At 41.9% G+C, this 15,002-nt stretch overlaps 1 protein-coding gene across 43 annotated transcripts in view; it reads left to right on the forward strand.

Moving 5' to 3' along the window:
* Positions 1 to 15,002, forward strand: part of rims2a (regulating synaptic membrane exocytosis 2a) — a 162,284-nt gene that overhangs the window by 52,465 nt on the left and 94,817 nt on the right. The window lies entirely within an intron of this gene.

A 15,002-nucleotide genomic window follows, 5' to 3' on the forward strand; every position in this document is an offset into this window, starting at 1 on the left:
CCTCTTGTCCCCCACCCTACCGTCAGAAATAATTTACAGCATTGCTGGGCTCTCTGCCACCTCACATTACATGGCCAGAACACTCAGCCACTGGAAGGGCTGAACAGGGGGCTCTGTGCCTGGAAACTGTGATCCAGCAATCATCACATCTGACTGATTAAATTGAACTTATTTTCCATCACTACCCTTTTTTTTCTTCTCAGCAAATTCCTCTGGTAGAAACAGCCCCTAAATGGTAGCTGACAACAGGATTGATAAATTATTATATTGTTATATATAGTTGGTTGATTGGTACAACTAAGTGGTAGAGGGTGTGTCTTTACTTTTAGCACTGTTCTAGGGCCTTGATGCCAGTGTCAACTTTTATGTCCACAAATTTCTGGGTCTGTAAGTAGTATGATATAACTCACTGGCACAAAACAACAGCACAACTCTCTGCAAACCAGCAGTGTGTGCTAGCCAGCTTGGCCATCCATTCGATCAGGGCTGTTTGTGTGTGAGTCTGTCTTTCTCTCTCTCTCTGTTTCTTTTTGCCCAGGCCAGGCCTGCTAATGGGCTGTATGCTTTTAGATCCAGCTTCCATGTATTATGCATGTGTGCGTCAGGAGAGGTCCTAATGGGGTGTGGGGATCTGTTCTTAGAAGGCCTGAATGGTTTTGAATTGAGTGGTCACTACATTTAAACTGCAACCATACTTGCCCCCCTTCCTCTTATACACACACATACGCACACCTTCCACCTACCCCACCCACCCTTTGTGCTTGCTTCCCTGAAATGCCTGAGACCAAAGTGTGTCTGTTGTCAGACTGGTGCACAAAGCGATAGAGACTGGTGCACATTATTGAGTTTGTGGTACACATCATATAGCCTTTCCCTGTATGATCCTTTTGAAAAATGTGTGATGCTATAAGAGGGATATGAATAGCTGCATTTGATTTTCTGCATACATGCGATTTATTGAAAGCAGCAATGTGTTTCAAATCCAGCATATTAAATAAAACCCATATTGCCGCTGCTTAATGATTCCAAACGGGCCGCACAAACTTGGGTGTGATTTTAGTGAGTCATCCTCACACTCACAGCTGTTTATTTCATCCCACATTCTCATACATTGTTCTCCTGCAGTGACAGCAGATTTGCAGCTGTGCACCTCTGCACTCTATAGTGTATATGTGCTATACAGTGTGTATAGTCACAGATTGGAGGAAACACTGAACGTTCCTCTGAAGTGGAACACCCCTTCCCCCCCTTCACTTGTCCCCTCCAATGATAGGGTTGCTATAGTGATAAGGTGTAATGCTTGATCAATAGAAATGATGATGTATCCTCCCTGTCTGTGAATCCTGATGTTAGCAGGGCTCCAGGGCCTAATTAAAAAGACAAAGAGATGCATGTAACAAGTGATGTTATTTCTAACAAAGTTACATAAGGTGTAAGAGAAAGACAGGAGGGTGGAGCAAGTCATTCTTTATTTGCTTTATTGTTAATTTCCATCTCTGATCTTTCCAGAGACACGGTTTCTCTATAAAATGTTTTGTCTGCCTTGACAAGTTAACACCTTTTAGGACTACTTATGTTTAGGACAGATTTCAACATTATAAAATGACAGTAATTGTAGCATGAATTATCTGCACTGTCTCAGAGTCTGTAGCCAAATATTCTGTAAATTGCTGTAAAGCCAATTTAATGATGGGACCTGAATTTTCACTCAACCTGAGTTGCTTTTCAGCACTGCATTTGTAGCAGCTAATATGTCTGTACCAGCCCTAGATTGAGCCAGTTAAGCAATGTGTGTTTGTAAGTGCAGTGGGCATCCTTTCACTATTTGCTAGCAGAGCAGTGTTACATAACAGACTTTGAGTTCAAGCAATCAAATGAACCTGATTTTTTTTAACAAGCTACTGTGATGTTGAAAGGCAGATAACCTACTGGAATAGCAGTGTTTTAAACCTTTATCTTTCCTTCTTGGCAATACATCACTGATTTAAGCTGTTATCAGAAATATTAGAGGGCTGTAATAATGTCACCTGTAGCTGATGGTGCACTCATTACCTAGACATTTTTGGACATGTCTGGGCATTTGTTTCCATGTTCTTGTGTTTTGTTTTGTTTTTTTTAAAGATTTTTTTTGGGCATTTTGCCTTTATAGATAGGATAGTCAAGTGTGAAAGGGGGAGAGAGAGAGGGGGGATGACATGCAGCAAAGGGCTGTGTGTAAAATCAGTCCTGCCTCTGGAACAAATAGAATAAAATAGAGAGAAGCATATGAACATATGAACCTGAGTAAAGAAAAAGAAACATAGCTAGACAAATCAAAAATACCAGACAAACAAAAGTGCATAACATTCAGAGAACATAGCTAGACATAATAAAAACTCATACAGCATCAGCAACAATCACAGACATCATGAAATAGATTCAAAGTTTTCACTTCCACTGTCTTATGTTTTCCATTGCACTATGCCATAGAATGAATTTCAAAATGACATACTGATATGGCTGTATTGACTTCATTAACTTCGTTCAAAACTCTCATCCAACCTCTCGTGCATGTACCGTTCAAGGTACTCTGATTTCTACTCTTAGAGCCTGTGTTGTATTCATAGCAATGAGCAAGTGTTGTGGGTGTGAGGTGAGAGGAGCTCAGCAAAGAGACAAAGCAAGGAAAGAAAACGGAGAGAGGACGACAGAAAGTACCAGGAGGAGACAGGAACACCCAGGCATCAGTCACCATGGTGACAGAGCTGTAGATGAGGCAGACATAGCGGGCTGCAGCTTGTGGGACTCTGAACCCCTGGAGCCCCAGATTCATGTTGATGTGACAGAACTGGGGGAAAGGAGCGGAGGAAAATAAGAGGAAAGGGGTAGGAGGAAGAAGGGAGGAGAGGAGGAGGAGGAGACAGGTTGCAGACCTAGAAACAACAAAAGACAAGGACATGGATCCACAGCAGTTCCTTCCTTGTTCTTTCACAGTCCTGGACACTTGGGTTGATTAAGGTATATAACATTAGCCACATTGTAGCTTATAACATTTATCCTTCTTTATCCAAGGTAGGTTGACTGAGTGTATGTTTTGTTTTCCATCAAAGCCCTGCTTTACATTCCCACAGTTACACATTAACGCTTTGAAACCTGAAGCAACATCAGTGTTCTTGTGCTGCTTTCAGACGCCTTCCGCAAGTATTTAAACTTTTGAGCCCTGAGTGAGCCCTGAGCAACTTGATGAGAAATTAACAGAATTATTATACTTTCTGAGCACTTTTTCCAAGTCATTTCCTTGTTTGTTTGTTTTTAACTTTCTTTATCTATTGCTTTTTTTGTACTAATTTTCTTGTTTTTAATTTTGTCTTTTTAATAATTTCTTGCTAACTTTTTGGATCATTTCTTCTTTCGTTGCTCATCTCCTTCTTCCCATATTTTTAAAAGAAATCAAGCCATTTTGCTCAGGTTTCAAAGGGTTAAGGCCTTGCAGATGCAAAATCAAGCTGACCGAGCTCCTCCACTGGAGCTACTGGTTAGAGTTAAATGCCTCGCTGAATGCAAGTCCTACCCACATTTTCCCAGCCAGCCTCTAGACTACCATCACCTCTTTTTTTCATCTCTGTGAGTACTATAAAGTAGCGTCTTGAGGGTTTAGGTGTGGGAGTCAGACTGAGACTCAAACTGTATCCTCAGTAGTTCTTATGCAACCTCCACCTCCCCCCCAACATCCCGTTACACCTCGCCCACGCTCAGCCCACCCTCAGCCCCATGGTGTTGTACCCGGGTGTTGGCGGCACTCAGCAGCTGTAATTAAGCCGGCCCTTTATTGGTTTTGTCCTCGCCAAGGGAGATGTGCGCAGGAAGAAGGGAGGCCCTGGTTTATTGCCTGGGCGTCTAAGAGAGGGGTTATTATGATTGCACGCTGGAGAGAGAAAGAAAAGAAGTGGATAGAGAGAGAGAGATAAAGTGGAGAGAGTTGGAATGATAGCAGCGCAGAGGAAAAGGGGATGAATAGTGCGAGAGAGACAGCGGTAGAGGTTGAATCGATATGCTCGACTCCTCTCTGCTCTCACCAAATCATATCTCAGCATCAGACAGAGAGCGAGGGAGGAAGGATGAAACAGAGAGCGGGGGAGAGAGAAAGAGAGAACTGGTAGCTAGCAGTGGGCTGTGTAGCCAGATAAGCATCAGGCTAATGTCCCCGGCCCCAGGCCTGCTGCCACTGCTGCTAATGCTGCTGCCCAGAGAGGGAGGTGAAATTGTCTTTGCAGAGGTTTGGTTACAGGTTGCTACAACGTGGTTCTGTGGTCAGAGACAAGCGTAATGTCACCCAGTAAGGTGTACATAAACATATAAGTTAACTGACCAGCCCAATTTTAGCAGTGAAACAGAATGAGGAAGGTACAGAAAGGGTCATGGAGCAACAAAGGAAAGATAGTGTGGGCTCTTTTCATGCTTATGGAGCGAGACTGATTCCCTCAATGGCTGAAGAGGCACATGTGTGCATGTATTTGTGTGTGTGTGTGTGTGTGTGTGTGTGTGTGTGTGTGAGTGAGTGAGTGAGTGACCCTCAACCTTCGATGGTTGAGTTACAGTAGGCATAGTATCCTCCCAGTAAAACTACATTTCAGTTTAGTATTAGGAGCCACTTCCAGTTTTGCCTCAGGTCCTTAACTTCTTCCTCCCCTCTCTCCACTCACTGATGGACTTAAGAGAAGGCTGCTGAGTGGCATGAATGTGAGACTCAGCTCCTCTGTGTGCATGTGTGTCCTTGTGTTTCTTTGTGAGAGTGCATGTGGCGGCACTCATATGTTCATGTGTTTGAAGCCCAGACCCTAGGAGGTATTTTTTTTTTCTCTTGAAAGACTCTTTTTTTCTGCTCCCCAACAGATGTCTGATGTCATCTTGTTTTTAAATAGCCAAGAGAGGGAAGAGAAACTGCATACGCCACATGGATAGTGCTTTGCTTTCAACCATATGCCTTGATGTGTGATGGTATTTGTCAATGTCAGTAACCATTTAACAGTTTGTAGAGGGGTTAAATTTGCCTGCCTTTGCTGTAGTAGCTTGCTGCCAGCGTAGGATCTTAGTGGTGGTGCATGCACATATGTTATTCCACAAATCCTCCTCTAGCCTTGATGGTCAGTGGAGTTGCTAATTGAAAGCTTGAAAGCTTGAAGGCTCTCTCTTCCTAAAGGTATTTCACAGCATCATCATTCTTGTTTTACATTTGATTTATTGATTAAAGAGGCTTATAAGGTCAGACCTTTGAAAGGTCAAGAGGTGGACTTTATTAGCTAAATCCCTGTTATTCAGTGCAGTGGAGTCCACACCACACAACTGAACAAACATTTCAAGCCACACTGTCATTGAGTCCATTTACAGTAAGTAATTTCTGTGAATCCATTTTAGATCCACCATTAGTTTAAGACTGTTTTAGGGTCTATATGTGCCAGTATTATGCTCTAGGAATTTGTTTTTTTGTAATTTGGTGATTCTCCTATTACTCTTTCCACACCACATACCCAAAGCACAATTGATCTGATAGCATAATATCTGCGTGCATTGTCTCATGAATGGGAAAGTGACTGCTTTACATGTAATCCTGTTGCTGTGCCCCAAATCCAAATCTATTTCATGCTCCAATTTATTCAATTACCAAAAATACACTTGAAGAAGCTGTGTGATAAAGCAATAATGAAAAAGCTTAATCTAAACATCTGCGTCTATCCAGCCCATTGCTATCATCATCCGTCTCATCCCCAGCCCATGCTCAAATCCTCTTTTGCAACACTGATGGTATTTCACAAGCTCAATGAGATTAATTATTTCCATATTTTGCAAACATTGCACCGTGTGCGCAGCTCCCCCGTCTCCCCGCACGTGTACAATTAGCTCAGTTCATTTGTGTTGCAAATGAGCCGGCCCTGGCGGTGCACGGAGGCCTCCCTGGGCTTCTCCTGCCACGCAGCGGAGAGGAGAACCCAGCCGAGGAGTGATCAAAAGCCTCCTTCTCTGGCAGGCAGATGCTGAGTAAACACAGAGAAGAAGAAGCTCCAGTAACTGTCTCCTCCCGCTTCCGCTTCTCGCGTTCATTATTTTTGGAGTCTGCTGGCTGGCGTTAATGGAACCCCATGTAATATTCATTTAATTCCCAGTGTTTACTAGTTCATTAGGTTTTAGGATAGTAGTTGATCTGATCTCCAGGGGTGGCTAGGAAGAGGAAAGAAGCTGACTTTGAAGATTTTCCCTTTCTCACTTGCCGGGCTTCCTTCCATCTATTCATATTTCTCTCTTGATCCTGTTAGAAGACCATTCACAGTCCTCCTGCTTACGGAATTGTATAGCATTCCTCTTCTCTTGCCTGCTTCGCCACACTTCTGTTCCCATTTGTTTAACTATAACTCAAGTTTGAAGGCTGTTTTGGGGTTCTGGTGCAGTGGTACATAAAAATGTAAACCAAGGACCCGATTACTGTGACCATCTGTATGAACCATAATTGACAGACCCCATCTGTACATAATACAGAAGAGTAGAGTGCTACTTTCTACAATGTATGTAAATCTAGGAATTTAAGGGCAAAAAGGTGGGTAAATGTAATTCAGCTGATAAAAAGGAGGTTCACCATCTCCCCACATCTCTGGTTGAAGTTAACTGCAGATGTAGATTAAATGTTTTCTCAGACCAAGGCCTCTCTGGCCCGTTCAGCTCCCTGGCTCAGGGCATGTGTTACAGACACTGTCCTATGCAATTACAATTAACCCACACAGCCCTTTGGTCTGGGGCTCGCTCTGCAAAGGTCTGACCGCGAGTCCATCGATTGAGATGTTGGCTTGTCAATGCCATTGAGCGCAGTAGAAAAGGTCTTTCTGCTGAGCACACAGGGACACAGCAAGTGGCTTTTACATCAGACGAAGAGGAAAGTCGAAACTTTGTCACAAATCACACATCTTTTGAAATGTGGCAAACACTCCAACAGGTAGTGTTGCAATTGTGTTTGACTGGGAAAAATATGAGTGGATGCTGAAAAGTTAATTTTCGATTTATTAAAGATCAATTTAGCATTCTTTCCTATCTTGCCGTTGTTGAACTCCTACTGTCTGCATTGTTAGTATGATTGGGTTTTCCAAACCAGTATTGTTGGGGAATGAAGCAAAAGCGTAGCTCTAATGAAGTAAGTATTAAAATGGTCATTAAAGAATAGAAATATATCTTTTGTGACATCTTGTTACGTGCTAAAACTTGTGTAAAGTAACTTGAGTCTCTTTAATTTTTCACACAAGTATCTTCCCTATCTGTTTCCTTGTTGGCTTTCCCAAACTCTTCAATCCTTGTACTTAGCTGCACAATGTTTCTTTGATCTCAGTGTGTGAGTGTGTGTGTGTGTGTGTGTGTGTGTGTGTGTGTGTGTAAGTGAGAGAGAGACAGAGAGAGAGGAGAGGGAGAGAGAGAGACAGAATGTGTGTAGTGACATCTCTCAGACAAGGAAAGTGTTTCAGAAAGTGGCTCGGGAGGCACTGTCGTCCCATTATGCACAGCTTCCTGTCTGCCTCCAGGCAAGCCTTCTAGCAGCCGATCTGTTTGAATTCAACTTAAGAGTCTTGCAGGAAAAGGCAACGAAACTGGAATGGAGAAGATGGGGAGAACAGCAGTTTATTAATTTGAAAAATGCACTGAAATAAATAGCATTTTCAGAAAGTCACTGACAGAGGAAATATTTCAACATGCTTTGCTAACTAGTTCCAGAACAGGATCAACAAAATGAGATCATCAAATGTGGGTGCTCCAGTGGAACTCACTGTACACGTCTCCTATTGCCATGCTTTTCTGCACTTTCTCAAATGTTGCACGCCTAATTTGGCACATTGTTGGACAAAAACTGTGTGGCTGCTACAGGGGTGGAGTTTGCATTGGTTCAGGGGACTAACTGAACCCCCTAGTGGCCATAGCCAAAAATGCATGTAGGGATTTTAATAGTGTCTATATATATTTTTTTTCTAAAACCACAGATGATAATTAAATATCAGCCTTGTTGTGTCTTATTATTTACTGTTTAAAAAACCAACAAGTAATTTTTTTTGTGATTTTTTTTTCTTAACTTACAAGAGTAAATTATGTCCTTCATTGAGACAGACGGACTGTGCTTCCTGGCCACGTGTGTGTTTGTAAATCCAATCTGACACCCCATTCTTAATTGAGAGTGCTTTTGTTTGAATTTCTTTATGAAAAATGTCCGAATGCTGTCCCTAATGCACACACGGCATTTATAGCCTAGGTTACTCTGCCACTGAGAGTTCCCTGCACACTACAGACCACTCCTTGTTTAAAAATACAGTATATGCTAAGGCTCATATTAGATGCCATGGGGTAGGTCTATCAACGAGCATGCAAAGCTCATTTCTGGAAAATTGCTAGTAGCTGGGATCTGTATCTGGTTTACTTTCGGGTTTTGTGGTTTGTGTGAGTTTGGTTCCTATGATAATTCTCCCAACATTTCATTATTCATTGGGCATAGTAGTTATTATTTAGTAACTCTCTCTCTCTTATTAATTAGTTTGATTATGCCCAATGCCCAGCCACAGAGATGCATTGGGGTAACTTGGCTGCAGTGGCTTCCATTTCCTATGAATGTAATTGGAGAGAGCTTATGCCTTCTTTCCCTGGCAATCTGTGCTTCCAGTTTAGGCCACTGTTTGTGACAAGCAACATTCAAGCAGATGACCACCCTGTAGAAAAGAAAGGGGCAATAAGGAAGAGGTAAATACTATTTCACATCTGTAAATATTATTAATAGTGATATTTCTGCATTGAATCATCTCATTTATGCAGACGGCTAACCCCATGTTCTTTAAACTGGTTTCACAAGGTGTGAAGTGCCACACACACACACTCTCACACACACACACACACACACACACACACACACACACACACACACACACACACACACACACACACACGGAGCTTTTAGTACAGTAATCGGTTGTATTATTATTGTTAATTTATAAATGATGTGTTAAAAATAGCTGCTGTGGTGATAAACGTGAACTGCGCTGGATTGCCAGAGGCAATATGCAGTGTGTACTGCTGTGGAACAAAGGCACATTTAAATAGAAATGCAGCAGTCAAGTGGGCTCCCTCATGTTATCCTTGTGTTGTCTCTTCATTGTGTAATTGCGGTACTTAAAATTCAGTGTTTTCTCTGCCACAGAGTATGAACACTCATAAAATACTTAAGCTTGTCACCGTTGCAATTTTATCAGCACTATGTTTCACTGGTCATCATGTTGCATTAGTAAACTGAACCGCATCACAAAGCAGTGCTCAGTTATATTGGATTTAAAGTACATTCAGGTATTTTGCACAACCCGATTGGAATTTTAGTACTGTCCAGCTTTAACTCTCCAACTTGCTCTGGGCTTATAATGTGCCCAGAAATGATATGGGCATGAATGGACCTCAGTCTTTCTGGTCTTCCTTTCCCCTTTCTTGTTTGAAACTTCTTTCTTCAGAAACACACTTTTATTCTAGCTAGAGTCTGGCAGTAGTTACATTTTGAAACCAAGTGGTATGTGGGAAGTTTGTCTACAGTCCTTTGAATGTGACTTTGTCTCTGACTCAGCAATACTAGTCACTGCAGGCCTCATCTCGGTTAGCCTCAGTATCAGGACCACTTCCCTTAGGAGGCTTTTACAGTACATCAGAGACCTGGATCTGGATTGGTGTACACTTGACTCTAAAGTCCAGTTTGTTTGATCAGTGTGAACGCTGTGTAATGTGCCCGAGCATGGTTCGTCCATCCATGCCCGAGTCCATCTGAAAAGATGGTCTTACTTGGGTACTCCTGGCATCAGATATGAAAACTAACTGTAATGAACGGTATTATTTTTGATGGCGTCAGTGAGTAGAATTGCAAGGGATTTCTCAACGCCACCTGTCTCCTCTGCATGCAGCATGCCATGGTCATGGGTGATAAAGTAGCAAGACAAATGAGAGGGTTGCTCTTGACATTGTCTCTAAAATACAAACAATAGTAGGCATAATACCAGGACTGCCCTCTGATAGTCAGAGACTCAAATCATCAGTAGGAGATCCCTCAGTCAACTGAGATTGCTTCGAGCAGTCTTTTTTCTTCATCCCCAGATTTTGCTGTGTGTGTGGGCAGTAGGGCTGTACCCAAATATTAAGATATTCGAATATTCGTTTCTATGGGTAGGTATTCGTTACGAAAATTTGGTATTCGATATTCGTTTTTTGATTTACTTTTTTTTTTTTTTTTTTACATTTTTTTTTGGTGCTAAATGTAGTCTTTTTGTTGTTGGTAAATGTAGGTTATCAATAAAAATCAAAACTTTTAAATTGCATTGTTAAAAATGTGAAAATATAGTATAGCCTACCAACTGAGCTTGTGCGCACGGCATGCTTAAGCGCATCCGTCTGAGACTGTGGATCAATGCCAAGTTTTAACACTTTATCACTATTCACTCTAACTTGTAGCTGTTTTTTCATTATCTTTTGAGTTTAATATGAATTATGGAACCATTTTTGTCAATGTTTGTTTCCCCTGTTTTGTACAATAAATTATTGTTTAAAGTTTCAACAAGTTTCTTTTGGAGTGCGTGACACAAGTGTGTTTTGAAAACGACTGCGGACTGTCACCTGCTCAACTCATCAGTACCTTCGGATGTCATGACAGTAATAGCCAATAATGTCAAAATATCATTTACAGACCGATTTAACAGACGATCACTGCTGCCCGACCCGCAGGTCCATTTGCGGGTCCCGCGGGTTACGGGTCAACCCGCGCATCACTACTCAGCTCAGTCTATAAGGCTGTACACAACAGTAAGGCTATAGACATTATATTCTATTGAGGCTGGCATTACCAGCAGCGCATCGGCTCTACAGTGCACGGCACTGCTGATTAACCATTTTATTGCAGCACAGAGTGTCTGTCAGCAACCAACTTGTTTCAACTGTTCCGATTTAATCAGAAGACAAATTAAACAGGATGACTAGCCAATGTGAAAATCAAAAGAAAGCATAGAATAATGTACTGAAGGAGACTGTTGTGCCATCACATTTTTTTTGTGGTTTGAGAGCAAAGATCCGGTCACCGCTGTGCAAAAGTCCGCAATACAATTAGGTCCGAAAAAAACCCAGAGTCCCCTTCATCATCATCATTAACGTACCTATTAGTCTTTCAGCACGAATCGGCTACCCAGACCCCGCAGTTCCTGCTCACTGTTGTGGGTGTGTGCTGTGATAATGTTAGCTGCTAAACAACAGGCTATAGCTATGTAGCAACTCTTGTTCCCTGGCTCATGGGGTTTGTGTTGTGCAACCATGTGTGTGCTGCTGGCTTAGCTGCTAAAGAGAGTCTCTCTCTGTGCAGCAGCTTGTGCCTTGGCTCAGGGGTCGTGTATGGTACTGTGCTACCAGGTTAGCTGCTACGGAGAGTCTGCAGCTGCGTGGTGGCTTGTTCTTTAACTTGTGTTTTTATCGACCTCTCTCTCACCATCAACCTCATAATTCACAGCAAAACCTAAGTGGCTCTAAACACCAGAACTGTAGGTTATCGAAGGATCTTTTATTCCTGGTCTGGTAATGGCATTACTAACTATCTTACAACGAGCTAGCTTAACGTAGTGTGCCTCCCAGTGTGTCTCACTGTAGCAGAATGTTTTGTTTTGGGGTTGTAGGGGTCAAATAGCATGCTGCTTGTTCTGTGGTGTGGGCTGCCTCATTGAGCGCATTGGCACTGACAACATTATATTAAACACAGTTTAAGCTGAATATTTTATTTTCCAAATGTAATAGGATAGTTCAACATATCATACGGTTTTGTAATTTGTATTGAACTGAAAGCTTCGAACCGGACGCTTCAATACAAATAAGAGTATGACACCCGTACTAACAACTAACGACTTCTTTGCACTCTATTGTATTGTCTGGTGTGTGGTAGGGGTGTCAGCTCTACATGTATGAGATGTAGAATTAGGTAAAGAAGCTTTTTTTTTTAATATATTTTTCTAGGCACTAGTGAAGGCAATATTAGCAGGTCTGTTGGTCTGACACTCTGGTCCAGAGTGAAATATCAAAACAGCTACTGGATGAATTGCATCATAAGCTGACCAGAGATGGTCAAATTATTCAGTTGTCCAGCATTAACGACAGTATACCTCTACATCCAATGATTGTCCAGACAAGCCATACATTGAGATTAATGCTAATATTAGCATGCTAACATGAGATTACTGTTAATGTTAGCATGCTTACAGTACATTAAGTAAATTTTAGACAACCCATTATAAGCTGCTGGAGGATAAGACCTTTTCATTAAGGTAACATTATGATTTTCTTTATATGACACATTGCTCCATTAAAGCCAGTCTGCTAGCTTTTACTGTGTGTTTATATGTAGTTGAAATTTTGTGGAAGCATACCCTCCTTGTCTGAAAAGATAAATGGCATGAGCAGGAGCAGGATTATTTGGAATTTAAGAACGTCAAGTGAGTCCAGAGGTTTCGTGCAGAAATGTTAGATTGCCATTGGTAACACTAGATGGCGAGTTCATTTTCTCCCTCCATTTGTTCGCACAGGGCAGAACACTGTGAGGACAGGCATGGAAAAGTGTTCTATGGAACATTAGAGGCCCAACCTTGAACCCAACATGAAGAGCTGGTTCGCCTGGACCCCATCACCATTTGTCAGTGATGACTGGACAATAACCAAAGAAACATTGCTCACCTGTGAAGGGACCTTATAGTCCTTCTTCCCACTGACTGGCTCACACTTCCTGCAGCTTGTCTGTCCCCCGTGCATATATCCATTCACCCTGCTTAGTCTTGTCATATATTTGGTACAGGGAGGGCTTGGCTGTCTAGCACATTGTGCCGTGCTGCAGCAGTCTTATCTGTTGACAATAATAGACTCAGAGGAGATGGGAGAAAAAGAGAGAGAGAGGGGAAAAGTGTGGGGGGATATGGAGCGGCCGACATGACAAGTCAAGACCAGCCTGGACTGCTGCTGGTTTGCCAGGAGGGTCGTCAGTCCGTCCAGTCCCAGTGATGCTATTTTGGGCAGCAAGGATTATTAAAGCATCCTCTGACTCACCCCTCAGCTTTTTTCATTACCTCCTCACTTTCTGTGTAGCCAGACAGCCGCGCAGCGTCACTGCCTTTGATTTCAAATGCAGCTTGCTCACTGGAATGAAAAATGCATACTTAGCAGAACCAAGAAGAAATTCATGGGTGGAGAAAGAGAGAGTGAGAGAGAGAGAGAGAGAGAGAGAGAGAGAGAGAGAGAGAGAGAGACAGTGTGTGTGTGTGTGTGTGTGTGTGTGTGTGTGTACGTGTGCATTCAATTACTTATGTGTCAGAGACAGAAAGAGATGGGAAAACCGTAGTTCTTAAGACATATTTTTCCAGTGCAGATATACAGCCCAGTGTTTGGTTACAACAGAATCTGCTGGGTTATGAATAGCTTTACAAATCTCAACATGTTCTCTACACAGAGTACTTTGTACAAACGAACAATGACTGATGAACACTGAGTAGTCAACATGCTACAGCACAGCAGCAGGCAGGAGGGGAGGGTCTCCATGGATATTCCCTCATGTTAAGCTGGAAAGTCTTAGTAATGTGTTGCACGTGGGGGATGTCAGTGTTAAACTGTGAATAGTTGTTGCACTCTGTTGTTTACTCATTTTATGAAGCCATAACTTTGCCTGTGTGTGTGATTGTACAGCAGGATGATGCATGAGTGCTACTTGTAGTCAAGCATAAAAATAATGCAACACATACGTTACTTATCACTTCCTGAAACCCCCTTATTTAGCTTTTGCTGACCTTTAGTAGTTTAATTAATTGCAGTGATGTAGCAGCATACTCCACGGTGTGTCAGTGCACTGTGACATCACTGTTGAGTGTAATAACAGGTGCAACAAAGCATTTTTGGACCACACCCATTAGCGATGCTGGATATAGTCACACATGCAACAGACTTGAAACTTTCAACCAGATAAATCGGTTCTTTTCAGCCTGTTTTTTGGCTACTCCTTTAAATATAATTCACAGCAATACTCTGAATCCTAATGAAAAAACTGCCTTCTTTACTTTATGTATTTGTTGTTCAATTATAGGGACTTTAACGTAATGCTGCATCACACTATACGTATGTGTGGGAGTGACTATATCCAGTAAAAAGAGAATCAAGTAGTCAGGACCCAGGGTAAAACTAGTGCGACGACTTCCAGCGCTCTGCGACCCTGCATGGGATAAGGATTTTAATGGATATTTTGTATACTGCAGTGTTAATTTGGCAGCTATTTTAGTTTTACTCTCAGTCTTTAGATGAAAATGCTTATTTGTTTTAGTCACATTTGAGCCTTTTATTCATTATAGTTTTAATCTAAAACGACTCAAAACATTTAAGCCCAGTTTCAGTCAATAAAAAGTCACTACATTTTAGTCAACATTATATGCTTACTTAACATTAGGACTTTTAACGTTGCAGTTATCTAACTTATTGTGACTTAAGTAGCAAGTGTGTCCATAGATCCATTCTGTTTTTTCTGACAAAACCCTTTTTGCATTGAAGCTATCATGTTGTTTTCACAGTACTTGGTGTTGATTTGGGACATCATCACCTGTATCGCTGGGATTCTGGGATTCGGCACACACACACACACACATTCTCACTCTGACCACATCACATATCGCCGCTTGGTCATGGACTTTCCACGTCTACATATGATGTGCAAAGAAGCCCGGGTGTATCTGTTGTTGATGTTTTGGGAATGCCCGGTCAGCTTTAACCTGTTACATGCATTGCGTCTTTTCAAAATACACTACCATTTTCTTGGGAAATGTACAGTTTGCATACGGTCACTTTCAAAAGAAACTTACTCTGTCAGTACAAAACTGTGATTTCACAATTTTTTTCCTACAACAAACACAGCATTAAGTTTAGCCAAAAGACGCACGTGGTTAGGTTTAGGCAACAAAAGCACTGATTAG

Source organism: Epinephelus fuscoguttatus, linkage group LG8 (genome assembly GCF_011397635.1).
Source record: "Epinephelus fuscoguttatus linkage group LG8, E.fuscoguttatus.final_Chr_v1".
NCBI classification, from domain to species: Eukaryota; Metazoa; Chordata; class Actinopteri; order Perciformes; family Serranidae; genus Epinephelus; species Epinephelus fuscoguttatus.